The sequence below is a fragment of the Protopterus annectens genome, chromosome 2.part2 (genome assembly GCF_019279795.1).
Source record: "Protopterus annectens isolate FY-2018-M chromosome 2.part2, PAN1.0, whole genome shotgun sequence".
Lineage (NCBI taxonomy): Eukaryota > Metazoa > Chordata > Ceratodontiformes > Protopteridae > Protopterus > Protopterus annectens.
In genome coordinates this window covers 136,459,981-136,485,938 of record NC_056730.1, presented here as the reverse complement: position 1 = coordinate 136,485,938, position 25,958 = coordinate 136,459,981, and positions in this window count along the sequence as shown.

Below are 25,958 nucleotides of genomic sequence, written 5' to 3'. Positions count from 1 at the left end.
ATCATTTTTTTTGATGACCTCTTTTAGCTAAGGGAATCTTTTTTTTACCTAATCATTATACCTTTTGGCCTCTTAGCTAAGAATTTTCATATTAAATATCATGCCTATTGGAGCTGTAATTTTATGTAGCCCTACTGGGTATACTACCAGTCACAGATGCCATCACTGCATTTCTGCATACTTCTGTGAGAGCTACCATGTATTTGTTTACTTTTTTCACTGTTAAAAGATGGACCCAAAAAATCCTGTAATGGGCCATGGCAGATGATTTAAGTGTTTGTAGAGGTGCCACTAACATTTATGAGGCACATCATTCAGGGGACATTTGGATTTCTCCTGTTCAGTGCCTCTTTGAAGGACATTGGGAATATATGGGATGAGTTTCATTCATATTTATTTAATTTATTCTTATTTATTTAATTTTTAGTTATGTTACAGACTGGAGCGAGTACTAGTACAGATTTGGGGAGTTCAGTAGAAGGGAGTAGACATTCCTCCAGTTTAATAATTTATTGACAGAATAGAAGCTGCAACCAGTGTGTGAATCTGCTTTTAAAGCAATGTTTATTTAATATTTCCAGAAAATGCTTTCTTGCATTATTACTTATTATTTCTACCTCACTTTTGTATTTGTACTCATTCAAATGCTAGGCAAGTATTGGACAATCAGTATTATAATTAATTTACTTTAATACTACTAATTGATGGATTTATTAATGCACTGCTCACTTTGCATGCACTTTATCTTTATTCATAAATAATTAATGTAATGAAATGAGATGTCAGCCTAGTGCAGTGTTGCCTTGCATATCAGACTTCTTTAAATTCCACTTGCATAATTAATTATGATATTTTTTGTAGTACTCTTTGTATGACATTTACATATTTGTTTGTTTATTTATTATGAGTTGGCCACAAAAATAGTAACACATGTGGTCGGATTCCATAATGATCTCAGAATCCAGCACATTATGCCTATATCAGCACTAAAGTTGTGGATAACAATGTAATATGCAAATATGCCACAATGAACTCAGAATACCTTGGAGCACAAGCGAGTATCTCAGTAGCAATGACGCACTGAACATACCTGCAAGTTATGAAAGATTGCTGTCAAAAAATGATGCACATCAACAAAAAGATTATCACAATTCAAGCATCCTGGCAGTTATATATATATATATATATATATATATATATATATATATATAAAACAGAATCTCTGCAGTAACCTTAAGAACAACTATAGAATTTAACTAACTCCATTATTATAAAAAAAATGCTAACTGTCCCAATGTAAGCTGCATCGCATTTGTAATACATATCTTCAGAAATCTGTCCTGTTAACATTAGAGACAACTATGGATATTTCCGTAATTCATTTACTAATAAACTTGCTTGCAAGCTGCATGCCATTTGTAATTCATATCTTCAGCAGTCTATATAGTAAGCTTAGAGTCAACTATCAGTATCTCCGTAAATTATGTACTAATAAAATCGGCTTGCTTACACTTACAGATTCTGACGGAATCTGTAAAATTTCTAATAAAACAATGAATAAAGGGGAAGGGCAATCATGGGCACGACACCACTGCTAACATTAGCTAACAATGGGTTCGGGACTTGTACGAGGAACACAGGTAACGCACACATCCAAGGAAAGTGGGAGATAGAAAGGAAGATGTGGAGTACGGGTGGAAAAAGTCGCACACACAAAAGGGAAGTTTGAATAGGAAAATCAGATGGGCATGGGCAATTTGTTTGGTGAGAGTAGGCCCCATTTTTTTTTTTTTTATGAATAGAAGAAAAGGTAAGCTAGGGAAAGAGAAGCAGAAAGACATCACAGCAGGTATACCCATAGAACAAATATCAGAACACATGACAGACCGAGGTGGGAAAACTAGTAAGGACAGGGAAGTAACACAGATGGCACAATGTACAGCATGGGCAATGGAAAGTTCTGAAACAGGGTGGGGATACACACTAGTCATGGTGAAATGCAGAAAAACATATGTACCTATGTAGTGTCACATTATAATATGTTGCAAACTGGGTGGCAGTCATACCTGGATGTGTATGACCAATGGTAGATGTGGGTTGTAGGGTAATAAATAAGGATCACAGTGCAGCAAAATGGCTGCTGCATGCACAAGTAGGCATACACAACCCAAACAAACATGTAATGGAATGCATATGTCACACACGTGTTCCATGTCAAAGGCAACACAAAGGTATAGGCATATATGCATGACTGCTGTCATTGGCTAAATGGAACAAACATGAAAGCAAGGTGAATTCACACACACTGACGCGCACGCGCGAGTATACACACACACACACACACACACACACACACACACACACACACACACACACACACACACACACACACACACACACACACATACCAATGATGTAAGAATATTTACAAAAATATAACATTATAGCTTAAAAATATATCAGGTTGTGCACATGAATTCCAACAATGTACACTGGTTAATACACAAATATAATGAGAACAAGGATATGTTGCAAGCAGTAGCCAGTGACTTGTGTGCAGATGTCCTGCATCTATAAAATGACCATACATTTGGCACATGTTCACCATGCCAGCAATGTAATACATGGCAATGTTCAATAATTGCAGCAAAGCCAAACATATGTGCAAAATATAATATGGAAATATGAAGGGGGAGGTAGGTGGACAACCAAGGCCCACATCTGGGAAAAGCAAGACAAGGTAAGTTGACACACTGCAAATGCATGTGAAGAGCAAACAGAGTGCTGTAGAAGCCAACCTAAAATACATCTAAGCAAAAGGCAAATGTATGTAACATGGGCAGAATGATTTCTGATATCCACATAAATGGCATATATAAATCGCACATACAAAGTAATGTGCAATCATCTAACATCAACATGCAGCGGTAAGCAAGCTAATAATTTCAATAACACACACATATGCTGTTGTGCAAATGTTGAATAACCAACCACAGGTGTATGTCACACACCCTGAACATTACTGAGCACTGGACACTCCTGAGAGCATTGTTACAGCACATCAGCACTAAGTCAGGGAATGCTCACATGTCAAAGGTACAATTGTGTGTCATTGTGGATCCAACTATTTGCAGAGACATGTACAATCATTTAATGTGTATACCTATTTGTGGAGGGTGTGAACTTATGTGAATGCACATGGAAATGTAAGATACAGCAAACACAGCATAATGTATTGTTACAGAATAAATTGGCTGTAACACTGTGTATACATTAATGCTACATTCATGTTTGATGCAGAAAAGTAGGACTGCCCATAGCATTGATATACCTGTATATGACCCCACATAGCATCAGCATTGCCAACCCATACCATACAACACCACACCGTACCAATGGGACGGCATGACAATTGTCATCCAAAACACATAGGAAATGACATGTCCTTCTGTTGAACATACATGGCATCACAATACACAAATCCAAACCAAACTGTTCTCTGTTGCATACTGCTTTCTCAGAGGCGATCTCTGTCTAACGTACAGAGCCATGTCCAACCTAGAATTGTTGAACATGCTCCATCTTAGCAAAACCAAATCTACTCGAGCTACACGCTCTAGGGATATAAACCTCAACACAACAATGAATAGAACATGCTGGAGGGATAGATTCCCTTCGCAGAGACTTCCCTTACTATGGAACAGGGTCCCGATCTACATAAGACAGAACCCCTCACTATCACTCTTCAAGAGGAACCTTGATGAGTGGATGGGTAACAGAAAGTTCACACCAAGGATCACACCAACAGCACTACTAGATAGGGGCCAAGGGTACTAGCTGCTAGTACAAGGGTCTGGGGAACTACTAAAGGGGCGGTGAATACCGCACAACGTGGCTGGGCTAATATATGCCTTTGGGCAGATAGCCCAGTACCAACCTATGAACCTATGAACCTATACCTCAGTGGTTGTGCTGGACTATGGACAACATCTATTGTCTGTCAGCTGTCCTCAGTACAACAAACACATGTTTACAGGCTAATTGTTGTAGCACTAGCTGCAGGTTAATTGCCACAATACACAGACAGCTGAATGCTGGAGGGAAGTGTAATGTGTTAATGTATGCCTTGCACACACTGAAACATAACTAATGCCACAAGATGATAACACATAAGCATGTCAGTTACACAGTATGCATGCACAAGAGTGCATTTACAGTCCAGTCAATTACAAGGCAATCATCATGTTGGCAGCATAACACAACTAGAGCACACAGGTGATACTTATGGACTGGAAGGACTGGGCTGATGGGGCTGAACCTCATGAATGACCTCACAGGCTGTCTCCCTGAAGGAGTTGCCCATAGCCCATGCCATATTCTGAAAGAAATTCAACATCATGTCTCTCATCTGTGTTCGAAAGACATTGGTCACAACCTCCTGGATATCCACCCAGTAATCATCTCTGTTCCAGTCCTGGTTTTGTCTCCTCCAGAGTGTAGTAGGCATGGTGGCTTGGGCAGGTGTGAGTCCAGCTTCATCATCATCATTGTCATCATCATCATCTAACGATGCTGTCAATGGCCTGGCATATGCTCATCTATGTCTGATTGGTGAACGTCCATGGGTCCTATGCTCTATCAAGATGAATTGCAAAACATGACAGAAATGAAAAGCAAATGTCTATCATACATTCCCATGAAGATCAAAGCTGACCTTAATATGAAACTGATGTGCATATCTGCAATCTAGTACACTTAATTAACATACCATCCACTGGTAAGTTCTGCAAATACAAATATGAGTCTGAAGGTGTAGTAGGATACATTGAACTTATTATTTAAAACACAGTTTCAGTTTAAATGATGCAAACATTAGCAAGTAGCAGGATTGTAATCAACACAATTGCTTCATGTGAATGGTACCTAATACACACAACACATTCTCTATGTCACTTTATGTATATTTATGAATATGACCAATAATAGAGCATGTCAGAGAGAATGTATCCATCACCAATGTGAGCAGTTCAGTCAAGGCTGGGCAATAATGTGTATAACACAGCTACCAGCGGGAATCAGAGCATCACCTGAACATTGGCATACTGGCCAGTATGAAGCATGGTAAGCATATGAAAAGCAATCACATGTCACATATCCTGACATTTGAATGGAAGCATGTCCAGTCACATGTCACATATCCTGACATTTGAATGGAAGCATGTCCAGCACTGCCTCATGCCACATTAACATAACTGAAGTTTAGTAGCAAAAGCTTGTAAACATCAACATAATAGTGTTAGGGTGATCTGCATGGTTTAATAATGTTGTTTGCCTCAGTAACCATAATAGCTAAGGTGTTTACCTTGCAGACATAAGGTTCAGGGTTTGATTCTTATATGGGGTAATTATTGTATGGCAGTAGGCCATTATTCCCTTTCTTTTTCCTTTGGATGTGTTCCCTGAGTGAATGTAAATGTGAGGTTCAGCTGAAATTTCTCCTCCCACTTTCCACCTGATAGTCCAAAGGATATAATGTGTACCACATTTCACACAACCATTACTAGGAACAGGTCTTCAATGCACTTTTCAAGGCCAAATACACTGTATCAATGAGCCCCAATAATATCTGGGTACACTTACTAAATAGCATGAAGCATGACTACTTTGGTCCACTTGAATCACTTTTCAACTGGAGCCTACAGTCAGGTTTTGTGCTAAAAGAATGGAAGATGCCTACAGTCATTCACCTGCACAAAAGAGGTCCAAACACTGATCAGGGTAAATACAGGCACATAAGTCTGAACAGCATCAATATGTGAGGGTACTGAAGGAATCATCATGGGCATGATAAATGAGGACATAAGTAACATGCAAACACTGGCCCTATCACAGTTCAACTTTGTTAAAAGACGGTCATACATATTAAATCTTGTGGACTTTACTGTGAGGGTCACCAAAGAAATGGAAGTGGGCAAGACTGTGCACACAGCTTACTTTGAGCTGGCCAAGGCTTTTGATACAATATCCTACTCAGGCATTATAGACAAGCTCACTAAATTAAGTATAAATCCTTTTATCCCAGTTGGATAGCCAAATGGCTCCCTGATAGGACCCAGGAGGTCAAAATAGGTGAGGCCACCTCTGCCAAGAGCCCAGTCACTAGCATAGTCCCCCATGGGTCACTACTAGGGACACTGCTTTTTGGCATGTATTTTTCTGCATTACAAGTGAAAGGTGAAGGTTTATTACTGACAAAGTTTGCAGATGATTGTAGTCTGGGGTTATCATTGACTCCCATGCAGACACAAGCATTCTTCAAGAAGGCCTATCTCTGGCAAACAAATGCTGTCAAAGCCATGGTGTTAAAATCAATTCTACAAATTGCATAATGAACCCTTTGGAAAGACAGCCATCTCAGATAATTACTATGTTGATAATACGCTCCCAAGAGTCAACCCACTAGTCAGGAATCTGTGTAAACATGCCACATGGTGGTCAAAGTTAAGGTTACTGTCTTACATAGACAGTAACCTTAACTTTGACCACCATGTGGCTACAGTGATGAGGAAATCCTTTTGTGTTACACAACTTAAAAGTAAGGGCATGGCAGCCAGGTCCAAAGAGGTCATTATCCTACTACAGTTTTATCTCAACCATCACAGAGTACAATTCTCCCTTCAGTATGTACCTCTTAGGGCATATGAAGTAACTACAACTACATCATAGCTTCAGTAAAAAGAGAATACAGGGTGTAACAAACCTGACTTCTGCAGAGTGCCTTAAATACCTTCCCTGTAATCAGTCTGGTACACATTGCTGAGGGGTGATCTATGCTTGGCTTACAAGGCATCTGAGAACTCCACAGTTATGAATTTGCTGCATATTCATAAGTCAAACAGAACAAGGAATACAAGGCCTGAGGACTATAATTTTGCCTGTGACTTAAACAGAACATGATGGAGAGACAGATATGTTCCCACAGATTCCACCTCCTATGAGCATGCTTCAAATCCATTTGAAGATGATTTTGTCTATTACACAATTTAAGCACAACTAGACCAATGGATGGAGAATTGGAACTTTACACCAGGCCTGTCTGCCATGTCTGCTATGGACAGAGGTACCTTATAAATACCTGGCTATCAATGTCCTATTTGGATACAGGAAGCCATTATTCGTTCATGAAAACTTGGCTAGGATTAGAAAGCTCCCCCGCCGGTCATTAGCACAGTAAAACTCTATGAATGTAGGAATCTATGAATTGTAGTCTCTACATGTAGTGATTCATATGAACACCCACCAAGTGGCATTGTTAAAATGAGGACAAAGTGAGTTGACAATATTGTGGAAACTAAGCAAGTCATATGACAAACATCTGAGGCAGGCAGCATGATAACTGACTGAACACGCATCAATATAATGAATACAACAGAAACAAATATTTATGTTCAATCACCAGAGCCTGTGACATATGAGAATCTAATATATGTTGTACTAGCAGTATCCTATGTGTACAACTGTATGCACTACCTACATACACTTAGTACCAGTCAGTACTCTTCAAAATACAGACATCCTGATGAAGATGGCTGATTATGAAATGTTTTAAATAAATGCACAAGTATTAACAAACCTAGGATACAAATGTGTGTTGTAAATAAACCACCCAAGATACTGTAGGCAGATACAATACCAATGTTGAAAAGGGCATAACACACAGTCTGCAAACAACAGTGGGAAGACTGTCACAGCAGACATTCTGTCTTTCTATGAATAAGCAGGCTATGCCCAATAGATCATTCATTGGAAAACATATCAACATGTACAAGTGCACTTAAAACACGCAAAATAAGGAACAATCAAAGAACTAACACCTGCATGCAAAACATCCACCTCCCAACATGTGTGACAGATACATAAACTCAACTGTCATTTAGGCTGTGGAGTACATTTCAAAAACCGTCTGCACAAAAAAATGGCTTAATGCTAAATTACATTTCAACATTTTTTTATTTAAATTGAGTTTAAAGTACAGCTATAGCATCATTATTTCAGTTACCTTATTGAAGCATGATGGGTATTCAATCATTCTAAGTGATATACATGGTAATATGAAATATGCAGGTCTGTAACAAGGATCAGATGAATTTCACTGAATAAAACAGAAAAAGTAATCAACATACCTATGTCCATCCACTGCTTCCCCCGCCTATGAATCTGCTCCATGCACAGGACACAATCTCTGGCCCTGTCTTCCTTACCTAAAAAAGAAAAGAGCAACTATGAAGGATGAGCAACTACTGACCCAGGAAACTACTGCCCCCATCAGCCTGACAAGCCTGATCTGTAAGGCCATGGAGCGCATCACTATGGACCTCATGTATAAGGATATAGGAAACCTTCAAACCCTGGATCCCTCACGGTTTGGGTTTGTGAAGGGCAGATCATGTCTGGTCAACCTGATAGACTTCTTTGAATCTGTCATCAGAGCAGTAGATGAAGGCAAGGCAGCCCATACAGCCTACCTCGATCTGGCCAAGGCCTTCGACACTATCCCCCACTCAGGGATCATTGACAGACTAACCAAGATAAGCATCAACCCCTACATCAAAAGATGCATAGCCAACTGGCTCACGGACAGAATCCACATGGTGAAAGTAGCGGACTCCAAATCTGACTACTGGGCAGTCACAAGTGGCATCCCACAAGGATCGGTTCTGGGTCCTCTCCTGTTTGGTATATACTTCTCTGACGTTCAGGCCAAAACCAAAGTACTCGGGTTGACCAAGTTCACAGACGACTACAAACTAGGAGCCATTATTGAATCTCAAGCTGACAGTGACATCCTACAAAAAGGCCTCACTGACACCGACTGACGCCGGAACCATGGTCTTAAGCTCAATGCAAAAAAGTGCATCGTCATCCCCTTCGGGAAAAACACAATACCCATGAACTATCACATTGATGGTAGCCCTCTCAACTCTCAAGGTGGGATAAGAGATCTAGGGACATAAGTGGACAGCAACCTCTCCCTCGACAACCATGTGGCCACTATAGTCAGAAAGTCCTTCTATGTGGCACATCTCATTACAAAGTGTTTTTCATCCAGGAAGAAGGAGGTCATAATCCCTCTCTATTCATCCTTCATTAGACCCATCATAGAGTACAATGCCCTATTTGGCATGTACCTTACTAGACACCTGCAAAAATTGGAGAGGCCACAGAAATTCCTCACAAAGAGGATCCTAGGACTCAAATACTTATCTTACACAGACAGACTCAAAAAACTACAACCATACTCCATCTCATATCGCCTACTTAGAGGCGATCTCTGCTTGGCATACAAAGCCATGTTGGACCTAGTGTTACTAGACATGCTTCATCTGAAAAAAACTCAATCCCGCCGCACCACACAGTCCAAGGACCTCAACCTCATCACCACAATAAACAGAACCTGCTGGAGAGACAGGTTCCTAACCCAGAGACTACCCATACTCTGGAATAAACCCCCCATTCATGTCAAGCAGATCCCCTCACTGGCCCTCTTCAAGAAAAATCTTGATGATTGGATGGGTAACAGGAAATTCACCCCGGACATCATTTCAACAGCCTTGCTTGATAGGGGTACAGGGAACTAACATCCAGCAACAGGACATCTGGGTATGCTCTTGGGCTAGGCTTGTGTTGGCTCCAGGACCATTAGCCTAGTACTCACCTATGAACCTATGTATTCCTCAGATAACAGGGATATACATTTCTTAGGTCAAGTCCTAGAAAGCTTACTTCTGAAGATCATCACCATACACATTTTACAAGGTTATACACAGCCTTTTACATCTTTGAACACATATGGGAGGTCATGAGATTCAAACCTGCAAATGTAATGTATGTACAACCTTGACACATACCTGCCTACCAAATCCATCTTGACTGAGAATGTGAGCTGTGAATGCAGTGCAAAGACATGATGTTAGGACATCAGCTGGCTGGAGGATGGCCTACTAATATGGACCCTGGCTTAGGATTTCAAAAAAAATGAACATGTGTTGGGCATGTAGGTAAATACTTAATACAAATTAATTCATGTCAGTATTACGGTCACGAACATTAACAGCAATGGAAAGCATACATTCCTCAGATAATGGGACAGTGTCATGTATCATAAAGCTTCTTTTAACAGAGCCATAACAGTTGCTGTGCATGAGGGGCACAGTAAGGTATGTCTGAGGACTAAGGTATTCCTTATAAAGTGGATATCACAAAGAAAATGCATACATAGAATTTGTTCTGCATTTCAACTATAAGTCTGCACATCTCACTCCCTCAAAAGATAAGGATGAGTTTCTATACACCACATAGGTTAGCCAAAATGTATTCTATTGAAGATCAATGTTGGAGATGCCATACCAAGATAAAAGCAGATTGGCAGCATGTTTTTTATGAATGTATATGTCTCAATATGTACTGGAAATCCATTAATTATTTTTTTCAGACTGTTTATAATGATAATTTTCAATTAACAAAGTCTTTAATTTTATTCAACTCTCCTATTCCAAACTGTGTACCAAAAAAAGACACTAAAATCCTATGGTCACTATTGGCAATTTCACGTAAAATCATAACTATACACTGGAAAAATGAGGCTTCACGCTCAAGGAATTTGAGACTTTAACAACAACAGTTGCTCACATGGAAATATTAACAGTGAAGAACAGAACTAAAAGATCTACTTCATGCTATTACTCTTGGATGAAAGTACTGGAAATACTTGAAAATATCGAAGAAGATATATCATCTTATGTTTCTAACTTTATATAATATAGAATTTCAATGTTATTTGCATAGACACCAATGTAAATAGTTATATAATGGTTTGAAGTTAGTAATGTTTTAGAATTGTAAATATGTTATTTATCTTTATTTCATGTAATGTTTAAGACATCTTATTTGAAATAATAAAAAAAAAATATTTAGTGAAAAAAAAAAGATAAGGATGATGTGGTTCTTGAAGTGAATTCAATAATTAATGATAAAACAACACCTGATAGCACTTTTAAAAATAATATCATATTGCAAAAACTTTGCCAGACATATAACAGTCTGTAGCAAGCTGTACTGATCCTGCAGTTAAACAACTGTTGTTAATAGAACCTTACGGATTATGAGCATATGTGTAGGAATTCGACCAATAACCAAGTTATTTGCAGCCATGCACAAAATAAACATTAATATCAATAAGTTGAATATTCTATTCTACATAACTGCTATGTGTAAAGTATACCAAGACAACAATTTAATGATATATTTCTCCTATGTAGATTGGAACCCATGGCATGCTGGGTGTTTTCCTTACAGGCTCAGCTGACAGGCAATACGTTTCTTCTTAAAAAACAGGTGTTGCTTCTATTTATTCAAATTCCTGCTGATAACAGATGAACCCGGAAACTTCCAACACTTATTAGCCATTATACTATACGGAAAAAAACAGCTATCAACATGTAATTGAAAACATATGTGTAAAAACTCAGGTAGGTGTTCATTTGGCTTAAAAAAATGGGACTGTAGTAAGAATGTTCATTTTATTAGGATGAATTAAATAAGTTATTCATGAGTTACTATTCAGACATATACTGCTAGAGTAGGCAGTGCTGTTATACTATACTGGATAAGTGTGGCATGGGTAGTCATCAGTGGCTTAGGTGCTATAGGCATCAGTTATGCACGAAGACAGTTGATGCATAGAATGATATTGTTAAATGTTGGAAAACAGATGTACAGCTACAAAGTTCAGAATTATGTATATTACAAACATTATTAAATGCATTAATGTCATGAGAATCAAACCCATATTTATATGGACCAGTTACCATGCCTACTTGATTAACCCAATGAGGTAATTTTCAAATCATCTACTTAATGGTTGTAAAAGCCATGTATCTTATATATCTGGGGCAGAGATATATCTCTAAATTCTGTGGGTATATGGAATAGTGACATTTACTGTAGGGATCCACAAGCTGTTTCTGCACCTCAGTAACTCCCTGATGAAGCTCCTCCATGTCACTCCAATGCAGGTAATCATATCAGTGGTAAACCTGCACTCCAGTACAATAGATCTCCATATGTCTTTGGTGCTCCCTCACAACCAGCTCCGGATGTCATTTATCATACAGTTCCTTTGCATGGCTCTCATCTGATGCTCCACTCCAGCACAGATTGTCAGCGTCTTGGTGGTCTCCTCCTCAAGCCATTTGAGTGCACAGACATGTTGCAGCCTCCTGGAAGTACCCATGTCAAAACTCCAATGTAAAATGCATGATTAATGCAAAAATTGAAATATGCTCACTGAGGTCACACTAAGTTTGCAGGTAGCAATGGTCTAATCTGCAAATGTAGCAAAATCAATATTTAAAAGTGGTGCTTATGTCATGTTATCTGATCATTGGAAGATAAGGGGCATGTGCCATGCAAGGCATCATTTATTGACACCTATTGGGTACTTGTGTAGTGCACCTGGGTATAAAGCAACATGTAGACAATTTACATGGATGTGTACAAATGGAATTCTTATGAATCTCATTAATTATGTATGCTGCAAATGGTTCTTAATGATGGGTGCGCTTTAGGTGCTCTTATTTTCTGTGATACCCGAGTCAGATGTAGTTGATAAGGTAAATTGGCATCTGCTAGTATTTCAATTTTTGGGAATATTACATCTGTTAAACTTACACATTCTCAAAGGTACTTATTTGGATTTATTTTTATTGAAAATTTGTGCTTTAAGAGAAATGGTTGTAACTTACTGGAGTGATGTTTGATTGACCTTTATGCATACAGGTGTTGCCATTTTCATAAGGACATGGAGTAATTTCCTGTGCGCAGTGGTATAGAAAGATCTACATTACAAATGTGAGCAGTACATAAAGACAGATTTACAGATCATCCATATTTTTTATGGATAATTCTGTACACTCACTGGTGTAAGTACCGAAACCAACGGATTCCAACAATATCCTTATGTACTGTGTTCTTTTGCTGTTGCAGATATTTCTTCATTAATGGTTCTTAACGAAAGTCTTATAACTACTGGTTCAATATACAAAGGATCAATACCTTCTGTGGCCTGTTTGCAGATTCTGAGGTTTTCTGATGCTTTCTGTAACATGTTGAATTGTTAGTTTGTGTAGTATTTTAATGGAAATGCACGCAGGCTCATGTGGCATGATGCTGTTGTCTCTGGACCTCCATTTAACAGATATGTAGTGTAAGGGGTTCTAATTCCACAGACGGCCTCTAACAATATCAGAAGATATGTTGATTTTACAGTTGTTACATATGTAGGCATTGTTGTCACTTTTTATGTCACATTAGTATTTGTCACATATAGTGTTTTTTTAGACTTTTGCATTGCACAGGAAAGCATACTGTTTATGGTGACATATGTTGTCCATATAATCATCTGCATAAGTGGGCTGTCACAGGAATATGATCATGTGCATATCACTGTCTTTCAGATGGCAAATCATACTATGGGTGACAATTTCTCCCCCAGGAAAATGACATCATACTAGATGCTCTGTAGCAACATGGACAAAGACACTTTGGATGTCCAGGGAATACAGTGTGGAGAAATGAAATGTGGACCGAGATCACTAACATGGTTCACAACAGATCCCGTGAGGCCTATCAATGACACTGCTCATAAATGAGCCTCTGTACAGCCAGCAGGTTATGACAATATGAGAGATTGTGGGATGCCACCAGTGGCAGACAACCATTGACCCCCAGATGACATCCCAGTATTTTTGGCCTCCCTGGATACAGTGAGAGGGGAACTACACATACTTGGGGGTGGGATATAAGCTGGAGTTCCAGGCCGAGCATGTATGTCTTACTTTCCATGACATGGTTGAGTATAGAGTAAATCACTGCATATTGTTCTTGTATGCATATTTGTATATTGTCATTTTTGATTTACAGCAGCAGATTTGAACCATACACACAGATCCACACATGGTGATGACAATGAATGTAAGTGTAATGACGTACTCATACAACTGCAGTATAGACAAAACAGTGCAACAAAAGTGTAATGCTGTCTGCATTGATATTCACAGGTCCATCTACTTCTGGACAACATCAGGGAAAGGCAGGTGAGTGTCTCCGTACTGTGTTACTGTGACCACTACCTGTTATTGCCACAGCCTCATGTCATGGCACTGCTGCTTACTGTCATATTGATATTCCCTAACATTGCATACTACAGGCATATCCAGTGGGGTCCCAAGCCATGCAGGTACAAGTACAGACAGACCAGTATGTTATTGCAACAGGTTCATAGTTTGTATCAATGTGTAGCACACGTGATACATGACATCAACACAGGACCATCTGACCAACAGGTGCAATACTCATCATTTGAGTATCTGCAGCCCCTGTTACTGAATTGTATTTGTCATGCTGTCGGTATTCTGTTGGCTGAATGCATGACTGTGATGTCTTTCTCTTTACTTTCTCACTGCAGGATCCACAGTACAAAACACAGCTTCTCAGCAGTGGGAGTCTGTCAGTGGTACAGTGGGAGTCTGTCAGTGGTACAGTGGGTGTCTGTCACTGGTGTACTGTTAACTATCTTTCATACATGTCATTGCTGCCACTCCTGTTGTTGTCCTCCATCCCTAGACTCAACAACTGCACAGATAAGTGTTATGTCTGTGCAAAACCTTCTGTATGTTTTAACTCTGTTTAAATGGTTCATGCTGACAATGATGTGGTTAGTAATGCTGACTTATTCCATCAATAGTTGAAGTTCATCCCTCTTTGACAGCACTGCCTTCCAAGGAGGAGTTGTCAGGTGACTGTTTTGTTTGTGTTCATTACATGTGTCATGTATGATGGCTATGCAACATAATTTTCAACTCCCTGTTATATAGATTCCATGGCCCATACACAGACAAGACCTCATGTTAAGTCACTATTTTCAGTAATATTGCAGTGAGAAATAAGTGTTATATGTGATTAATGATGTACAGCACGTGATGTAAGCACATTGTCCTGATTGTCATCATCTGTCTATTCTTTTAGCAAATCAACTATTTGTATCCTTCATTAACCTGTCCAGTGATCATGGTGTGGGATCTAATATGTCTCAGTATGGCAGCATGGCCTCTGGGAAACAGGACAGTGATGTAGTGATACAGTCCAGCCAAGATGGTAACAGCCATGTGGGTGTAGGTGTAGCCTCAGATGTGGAGGGAAACTTGTCCTGCCATTCTGACAATGAAGGGAAACAGATGGTGAACAGCATGAGACCATTGAACAACAGACCTCAGATGAGACTGCTGCTGATGTTGACAGTTAACCACAACACTTTGATGCTGGCCATCACAGCCATGCAGTTGGTGTGCATAGCTAGGTATCAGAGGGTGTCTGCCTACTGTTACAGGCAAATGAACATTCCAAACAATGTCATGGATCAGACATCAATGCATTTGCCCATGCCACAGATTGTGTTGCACACCAGCTATATGTGCTGCATCAAGGGCAGAAGCACAGACACAGTGAGGAAATGGTGTCACTGGCTGCTCAAAATGAAAGTGTGCTATGGCACAGTTAGTAGAAACCCTGGCCTCTACAGTATTATAGCAGTGCTGCAGTACAAGCAGGGTTCTGCATGCCCTGACTGTGCTTGCCACATGAAGACACAGGCCACCTCTCAGCAACACCAGCCTTGCCCATTGAGCATCAGTATCTATGCTCCAACATGCACACACTTCCACTGCTGGCCCATTTGCTGTGGTCCTGCCAGACACAACCGCAGTTAAGTCACAGTTATATTCTTTCACCTTAACATGGTGTTGTCACCCATCGCTCTCCACTGTAACACAACCTGGTCCAAGTATTTCTGTAAGTGGTAGGGATAGAGCAGATCATGGAGTAAGCCATCAGCGAGGTCACCCTATACTTCATAAGAGTGAGTCCAACAGTTTAATAAACACAGCTGACTCCATGTACTGCATTGCTTTAGCCATACTTTACTATGATTTATTTGGCTTGTGATATTAAAAGTTCTGTATTATGTCCTGTGTTGTTTTTCTTTTTTCATTTTATTATAGTCTACAGATAGGAATGTGTTGTACTAATGTGTGCCTCTTATTGTTTGCCATACATTGATACAACAATCTGATACTGCATGCATATCAGTGTCACTTGTGCCCTGAGATGATGATCCCTGTTGTGACAGATTTGTGTGTTCATAATGTTATATATTATGATTATGGTGTTCTGTCTGATGCTCAGTGTGTACATCTAGTGGGTACTTGTCATTAGATGCAATCTGTGTTGCTGTGGTGGGGCAACACCTGAACATAAGTGTTCAATCTGTGTACTCATGTACGTGTGGCTTGTCATGACTCAAAGTTGTGGATCACATGCTGCTGTGTTGCCTGGGCCTGCACTTGTGGTCACATTCTATGTTGCCTATGCCTGCATCTTCTGCCACCTATGTCCTCCCATTCCTCCTCTGATACCTGTGGGATGTCATCTTCAGACATCTGGGGTTCCTGGGGTAGTTCACCCACACCTGCAACTGGAAGACCTCCATTTGCTGTAGTTTGCATGCCTTGCAGGACGGCACACACAGTTATCATCTGTGCTGCCCTCTCAGGTTTGTATTGCAGTGCACCCCCAGATGTGTCTAGACATCTGAACCATGATCTATGGTGTTTCTTGTTGTTGCATGTGCTCTATTGTAGGCCTGCTGTGCAGGGTTGGATGGTTCACCAAATGGAAGGCTCAAGTGGATAACTATAGTCACATGTTGGGAATAAAACAGTTTTGGTCAGCATGGATATTGTTGGGAGTTATATCATTAGCCTGCATCCATCCGATGTTCCTTACTTACCCTGTAGTAGACCATCAGGTGTTTCATTGTGCTGGAATGCAGCCCTGAGTCCACTTTCTCTCCATATGACAGCATTATGGACACTTCCAGAATGTGTTGCCATGATGTTTGTTATGTTGCCATATGCTGCACACACAACCTGGCAGTTCAGTGATGGTCATCTCTTTCTGTTTGTGTATCATCTGCTTCAAGATGTACTGGTGTCTTGCTAGGCATGTGTGTGCAATCTATTGCACTGAGTACATGGGGAAGTTTGCAGTGCTGTAAAACAGGTGGATTACAGTTCTCAGCTCCATGGGGGTAGATGGAAAGTAGAGGAAGTCATCCACATTGCTGCCAGGAATTTTGCCAGGTTACCATTGGCAGCTGTCTGTGAAACTGCCACAGCAACCCCATGTGTCTCTGGAATGTCCTAGATGCACATACACCCAGGCAGAGACGCACTTTGGTTTCAAGGGGGGGTGGGGTTTCCTCACAGGGTCCGCACAGATGTGTGGGGCATACATGTTGTAGACAGACTGCACCAGTTATCTGTTTACCTGGTACCTGTTGATTATTTGCTGCTCTGGTAATTGGTTTAGTTGCAGCCTTGTTGTGTGTCTAGCTGGCTGCCTTCTAGGGTGCAGGACCACATCCTCAATTATGGCTTGTATCACTGCAGCCAGTTACAGTTCATTAACTGCAGGTTGCATTTTTAGGTTGTTTTTTTTTTTGGTACAGAATTCAGCAGAATCCATAGTTAGCAGCTTCTGTTCCTTGAGTTCCATATAGCATATGCCGAGGATTTCAGAAACAGAGTCAGCATTGCAGTTTTCTGCATTTAAGTTGCATTGGGTGCGCACAATGTGTTTTGGAATCAGAGAGGTGTGAGCGGACTCTGTAATTATCCTACATTGAATAGCTAAGTAGTCCTTGTGCTTTCAGTGTGTTTTCTGAAATCGCATCTGCAGCTGGTGTGCTGAAGTCTTCCTTTGGCATGCTGTGCTGTTTGTAAATAGCTTTCGTGATCCTTAAGGAATCTGGCCCATGGATATAAAGTGATCTGATATGCAAATGCACTTCTTCAGATACATTCACAGAAAGGCAGCACTGGAAGTACATCATTTATACTGTTATGCAGATAGATTATCTGAACTACATTAGCAATGCATTAACAAAATACTTGATTTGGAACACCATTTGTAAGCTGCTATACTGATTACAAGTTTTATTAGTAATCTAGATAAAAAGTTAATTTTTGTTGAACATCATTAGATAAGATGAGTTAAAAGAAGATAAAGTATTACACAAAAAATATTTTGGTTGGTTTTGACCATTGTGCATATAAACATTTACATTATTTTTAACCAGCTGAATATATAATTTAACTGAGAGTTACAGTAAAAAAAATATTCCTCTGGATAAGGACAACTAAATGACAATTAACGAAGTCAGTGAAACAGCTGTAGCAGTAATTTTTTTGAGGTTCTCTAGGGGTTTTGACTACTTTTGGAGTAGCTTATTTCTTTTCTTAGTCCAGGTAGGAAAAGGGAGATGCATCTAGTAAACTGAAGTGATTTTATAATCCTCTACATGGTGATGGCCCCATGTAGTAGGTAGGAGGGGCTGACGTACTGCTAGAAAATATTCCATTCTTTTAGTGTTATTAAACTGATGGATTCCATGAACTGTCAAAATTGTTGACAAATAATGACTGATACTGGAAAGGACATGAAAATGGCAAATGCTTGGTTGTTACTTATATCAAGTTCAACTGTCCAGATCAGCAGAGCAAGCTGTTTTCACTGTTTTGCAGTCCCCCTCTGTATTTTTCATGCTGTAATTTTGCAGAGATGCTTGTAATAGTTTATTTTATTATTCCAAGACAGGAAGCACTAAAAAAAAAAATCAGAAAGAAGTAGTAGTGACCATGAAGACCACCTTTAGTTAAGGAGACGTGTCTTCTACAGCGGGCTAAGGTGGGAGAGTTGTACAAGCAGCTGGTTAGTAGTCGTGAATCAAGAATTTTGAGTAAAGACTCTGGGACGCACAGGTGTTAGCAGAATAAGGTAATCAAAAACAGAAAGGCAGGCTGTGAAGGCAGGTAATGAAAGAGCACATGACGTATAATAGCTGACCACATCTACAGTTTTGACTATGGTTAAGGATATACCTGAGCATTTGCCATGTATGCAACATAGTAAACTTTGTAAAAATAATCTAGTATGAGCTTTTAATTCAAGCAAAACATTAACTAAATTAGCATGTTGTGAAGGAAAAAGTTTATACTAGGAAACTTAACCTACAGTTTTCATTAAATGATGTGAACGTTTGTACTGTGTTTGCTAAGCCATCTGTTTATAATACAACTATGTCTAATACCATTAAAGTATTTGAAAAATGTTGTGAGACTGATATTCAAAAGCTGCTGGATAACAAAAATAGCTACACATTTTATAATCCAACTTTACAAGAAAAAGCTGCATTACATTATATTATTAATAAAGAAATAAGAACTATGAAAGCAGATAAAGGAGGAGGATTATTCGTTATGTATGTAAAAGATTACAGGGCAAGCATGGAAAAAATGTTATCTAATGAAGAGGGACATATGCAAGCTACTTTAACTGATATTTATAAAAGTTACAAATTTATAGAGGCATGCTTATGTGATATGTTAATGAATAATGAGTTGGAATTTGATTTGTATCAATTCATGGTTGTTGAGAATCCAGAAATAGGTATACTGTTTGGTACACCTAAAATTCATAAAAATACAAGCCAAACACCTTTCAGGCCAATTGTTTCTGCCTCACATTGTTGTAGTAAAGGCATTGTCTTATTCTTGGACTCAGTTTTGCATCCATTTGTTAGTGAGTTGTCATTTTGCATTAAGGATTCCTGGAAATTTTGGATCAAGTTCGAATTTTTAACCAAGTGTTCTGTTACTCTGATACTCATATGTATATGATCACTGTCAATGTTTCCTTATTTTACGAGTATACCGCAAGACAAAGGTGTTGATTATGTAAGAAGTTTAACTAAAAGGATGAAAAATCCCAATGAGAAAGTGAATTTATAATGTTCTTTATTAGAAATATTATTATAAAATAATTAATTTTTATTCAAAGGAAAGTATAACAAACAGGTTAAGGGCATTGCGATGGAGTCGGCAGTAGCCCCAGCATTTGGCAGCATTGTTTTAGGATGGTGGTAGAATGAAATTATGAATATGAAGTAGTTGACTTCATTCATTCTGCACATATGGGTATACGGATCTGATTCGGATCCGAGCCGGCAAAACTTTTCAAGCATCAGCTCCGATCTCCAAGCTCCTCCCTTACCTAAATTACATCACTTCCTCCTATCTAGCCCCAGATCTCATTTGCTGCTCTAAGAGTCAGCATCATGGTCTCTGAGCTCTAAGCAAGGTGGTAAGGTTTTTTGGTCTTTTTGTGATAGTTGTGTGTGAACACCTTTCCCTTTTTTTCCTCCCTTCGCGTTGATCATCGTGTTAGTTGTAAAAAAAAAAAAAAAAAAAGAAAAAAGTTAGTTATAAGTGTTTTTGTTTGTGATACTGGTTTCCTGCATAGAAAAGTTAGTTATAAGTGTTTTTGTTTGTGATACTGGTTTCCCGCATAGGCCCAATCCCTGTTTAAGTGTGTGTGTGAGTGGGACGTTAGGGCTTTTACTGTCTCTACTATGGCTGAACAGCCTAAGGTTCTTATTAAGACGTGCACAGAGTGTGGTCACAAGCTCTCACCAGCCGATGGCCACACTCTGTGTGCTCTATGATTAGGGGTCACCCATCTGTCTGCATCCTGATTTTGTTCAGGCTTTAACCCTAGGGCTTTGAAGGATCGCCGGGCTAAGCTTCTGGCTAAGGGTCTGCTACCAGCTTCTGCCCTACAGTCTGCCTCGGTTTCCTCTCCAGCCAGTGACACTGTGCAGGCAGGAACTCAACTTCCTGCCAGGCCTGCTTCATCGGAGTCATCCCAGAGAGGTAGAGACAGAAGGGATAAGGAGAAGAGCCACAGGGAGAGAGACAGGCCCAGAAAAAGATCACCGGACAGGGAGTCTTTCTCCAGCCCCTCTTCAAAGGCACCCAGGTCTCGTTCTCCTCGGCTCCACTCTCCCCATTTCTTGCCAGAGCCGACGGAGCCATCGGAGCCGAGGCACTCCCCTCAGATCTGGCCCAGACCCGAGTCGGTCACTTCCTCCAGGTCGACTCGGAGTGTCTCCGACCTGGATATGGACAGGCTGATGAGGAGGTTCATCCAGAACCAGATTCGGATGGGGGTCTTACCAGGGCCCTCTCCCATTGGAGAGGGTCCTCCTTCTTCAACTATGTTCCACCCTATTGCTCCTTCCCCGATCCGACCTGATGTTTCAGGGTTCTTGGGTCCAAGACCTTTCGGAGCTGTTGGGTCGGCACCGATGGTTCTCGTTTCCTCGACGCCGGCCATCACCTTGAGTTCCTCGGATCTGATCTCTGATCCAGGAGACTCTTGGAGCCGTGGTTGGGGAGTCGGACCTGAGGGTCGAGATCTCGGTCTTTCGGATCCCATCCTTGGTGCCCAGACTACCCCTCCATCATCTCCGATCCCTGCTTCGGTGCCGGGGAGAGCCTCTTCCTTACATTCTACGGAAGTGTGCTCTCAATTGGCATTCGAGGCAGTGGAAAGGGTTCTCTCCCAGGGGTTGAGACCACAGCTCACCTACTCGGATCCTACCCAGACCCCTCTGATTTTGGATTCTGCTCCCATTACCATGTCTCAGGGACAGCTCGTACCAAAGCAACCCCAGGTTGTTATCCTCAGGGAACTCCCGGAGGCTTACGAATCCTCTCCAGAGAGTCCCACTGGAGAGGAACCTTGTAAGTGCAAGTGTAAGAGGAGGCACTTGGACTCCCCTGAGTCCATTACCACTGATACGGACTTGGATAAAGGAGAGGGTCCCCCCAGATCACCTACCAAAGACGTCTCGTTCGGAGACATTATGGAGATCCTCCGCCAAAGAGGAGGTTGGTCACCCCAAACCCTCTGTGGATGAGTCCGTATTCCTGGAGGCCTTTGGCATTGGCCCATCTACTTCCTGGGTCTCCCCTCCAGCGGACCCTTTGGTGGACCTCATCACCACTAGGGCATGGAAGGATCCTGACACTGTAGAGCCTATACCCAAAACGCCAGACAAAATCCTTTCCCCACCGTCAGACAGGCAGGCATGGTCCAAAGGAGCCTCGGTAGACACTTTGGTGGTTGCAGCTGCCACAAAGAAGGAACTGGCACAGGAGAGTTCCTCGGTTCATCCACGAGACAAAGTGTCCAGGTTGATGGATCATTTCTTGAAGCGCATGTACTTGTCAGTGACATTTTCTATTCGTGCGCTGAATTACTTGGCACATGTTATCCGACTGCAGCCAAACCTTATATCAGAACTAACTGAGTCGCTCCCGGATTCTCTATTGCAACAGGACAAGCAGTCTTTCACTGCGAAGATGACTACACTGAAATCAGTGACAAATACCTCTATGCATCTCCTCTCTCATGCTACAGAGGGAGCCGCTAGAGCTGCTGGTACAGGCGTTGCCTTGAGGCATCATGCCTGGATCAGGCTGTGTTAATTTGCGGACCCCTTTAAGACGTCTTTCATCAACACCCCTTTCGATGGATCATCCCTCTTTGGGAAGACTGTACGTGACACACTAACCCAGAGTGAGAAGGATGAAAAGACTTTGGCAGCCGTCGGAATCCGCTTCTCTAACCTCCATAGGTCCTATTCCAGGAACCAAAAGGGGCAAAAGAAGATGTGGTTCCGGAAATCACAGACCTTTCATGACACTCAGGAATATTTGTCCCTCAGAGGCAGAGGGGGACAAGACCGACACTGTCCCACAGGCAGAGGGGGGGTCCCAGAAACTTCTGGTCTAGGGAACCTTTTTCCAACAGACCTGCACAGCAACCCTAAGAGGTGGCTCGGCTGCTCTACTCTGGAGGCAGTCGGAGGAAGATTTTCCTTACATCCAGCGGCATGGGAGTCCATTACTGCAGACTGCTGGGTGTTAGATATCATATCCAGAGGATATTCTATCCCCTTCATTTCATGTCCCATAACTCCAGCACACCTTCCAGCTGTTCCACCTGCTAACAGGGAGGCTGCAGCCTTTGAGGTTTTGAAGTTGCTACAAAAACGAGCTATCGAGCCGTTCCCCCCAGATCAATCCGGGTCAGGCATCTACTCCAGGTTCTTTTTAGTGCCAAAGAAGACAGGGGACCTCAGGCCCATTCTGGACCTGTCTATCCTCAACCTGTCGGTAGAGAAACAAAAATTCCAGATGGTCACTCTACAGTCCATTCTACCATTTCTGAGAGAATGTGACTGGATGTGCTCGTTAGACCTCCAGGACACTTACTATCACATCAAGGTCCACAGAAACTCCAGGAGGTTTCTACTCTTCCGGCTAGAGGCCAGTCACTTTCAATTCAGATTCCCTACCCTTTGGTCTCACCACAACCCCCAGGGTGTTCACCAAGGTTATGGTGGTCGTAGCGGCTCACCTGAGACTTCAGGGCATTCAGGTATTCCCCTACCTAGATGACTGGCTCTTCGCTGCATCCACCAAACATCTCTTGCGTCAGGCCCTACACTACTTCCTCGGTCTGGCTCACAAGTTAGGCATCACGATCAGTATCAACAAGTCCCACCTGGCTCCGGTTCAGATCATAGACTTCATCGGGGCATGGTTGGATTCAATTCAGTCAAAGATTTTTCTCACCCCGGAAAGGATAGAAAATCTCAGACTCCATGTATTGGCTATCTTGGATCACTCAGTAGTCACAGAAGCCGATGTTCTCAGGGCCTTGGGTTCGATGGCAGCTGCAATATCTATCCTCTCTCTTGCACGTCTTCACATGAGAGTCCTTCAGTGGAATCTAGCAGTTCAATGGTCCTGGCTAGACCTTCCAATGAATTTCCACATCCGCATCAACTGGACATGCAGAACATCACACCAGTGGTGGCTTCAATCAGCGGACATTTTCGCTGGGCGCAGCTTTCTAGCCCCTCTGGCTCAAGCCACGGTGACCACAGATGCTTCCCAGCTTGGGTGGGGGGCACTTCCTGGGAAGAATGGTCCAGGGCACGTGGTCCCCTCCAGAGACCAAGCTACACATCAATGTCCTGGAGACGAGGGTAGTGCTTTCAGCGTTGAGAGCCTTCCACCCTGTCCTACCTCCGGGGATGGTAGCCATTCAATCAGACAACATGTCTGTAGTCTGGTATATAAACAAACAGGGAGGGACCCAATCCTACCCCCTTTGTCACAAAGCCATGAGGGTTTGGGAGTGGGCCATATCCACCAGCCGGTTTCTCATAGCAACGCACATCCCGGGACGCTCCAACATTCTAGCTGACAGTCTCAGCAGGGCAATCCTTCTGCCTTACAAGTGGTCTCTGAAACAATCAGTGGCAGAGAAGATCTTTCGTGTTTGCGGTCAACCTTGCTGCGATCTCTTTGCATCTCCTTCCAACGCAAAGTGCAGCAACTTCTTTGCTCTGATACTCCCTCTGGGGGATGTCCCCAGGGGTGCTTTAGTCCATGCTTAGCCTCCCAAGCTACTGTATGCTTATCCCCTATTACCTCTTATTCCAAAGTTCCTTGAGAGAGCTTGCTGGCTGCAGTGCAAAGTCATTCTCATATCTCCCTTCTGGCTGCGTCAAGTGTGGTTTCCCTTCCTATGGTCTCACCTGTTGGCTCCTCCATGGACGCTAGATCCATGCCTGGATCTGATTTCTCACCCGTCGGGCTTGCCCCTGCCCAACTTGGACAGTCTCAAGCTGACGGCATGGCTGCTCCAGTTCCCATGATCATCAGGACTCCCGGACTTTCGTCCCCTGTTAAGAATGTTCTGGTAGATTCTCTTAAAGCCTCCACTAGGAAACTCTACAATAGCAAGTGGAGACGTTTTTGCTTTTGGGCCTCTCAGCCCAATCTGAACCCGTTTACATCCCCCGTTCCGATCATACTGGATTTTCTGGCTGATCTTTTTCGATCTGGTGCAAGTGCTTCTACCATCAAGGTTCAGCTGGCTGCCATCTCTAATTTTCATGTGGGTGAAAATAAGGTTGCTCTGGCTTCTGCCAAACTGTGTAAAGCTTTCCTGAAGGGCACTTTTTTATTGCGACCACCAGTTAAAGAAACGGTGCCCCCCTGGGATCTGACTTTAGTCCTTCAAGCCTTGACCTCTCCCCCTTTGAGCCAGCCGGTTCAGTTCCGATGAAGTTTTTGTCGTGGAAGACAGCCTTCTTGGTTGCCATCACGTCAGCCAAGAGAGTTTCAGAGTTGCAGGCCTTATCCTCCTTGCCCCCCTATTTGGTTTTCCACAAGGATAGGGTTTCGCTGCGTACAAACCCTTCCTTTCTTCCCAAGGTGTCCTCAGCAGCCAATACTAATCAGTCTATAAATTTGCCAGTCTTCTTCCTAAATTTCCAAAATAGAGGTGAACGTAAGCTTTATTTGGATGTCCATAGACAGCTTTGTTTTTACCTCCATAGGACTAAACCCTTTCGGAAGTCGGATCAATTGTTTGTCTCTTTTTCAAAACCATTTTTGGGCAAAGCAGTTTCGAAAGTGTCCTTAGCAAGGTGGATCACTCTTGTATTGCACAGGTTTATAAGGAGAAAGGTTTATCTCCTCCTAGTGTATTGAAGGCTCATTCCACTAGAGCAATGGACACTTCTGCAGCTTTCTGTTCAAGAGTTCTGTTAAACGATATCTGTGCGGCAGCAACTTGGGCCAATTCGCCACATCCATCTCTCATTATAAATTGGATCTTATTTCTAGAGGGAGAGCATCCTTTGGCTCTGCAGTGCTCAGAAATATCCTTCCATAACGGCCTCCCAGGAATACTAGTAGCTGGGGACTCTGTCCCATATGTGCAGAATGAATAAAGTCAACTACTTCAGATAAAGAAGTTATGTTCTTACCATAACGTTCCATCTGACTTCATTCTTCTGCACCTTCCCTCCCTCCATCCCCCACACTCAGGTTTTTCCTGTTTAGGATTGTGGTTATGTT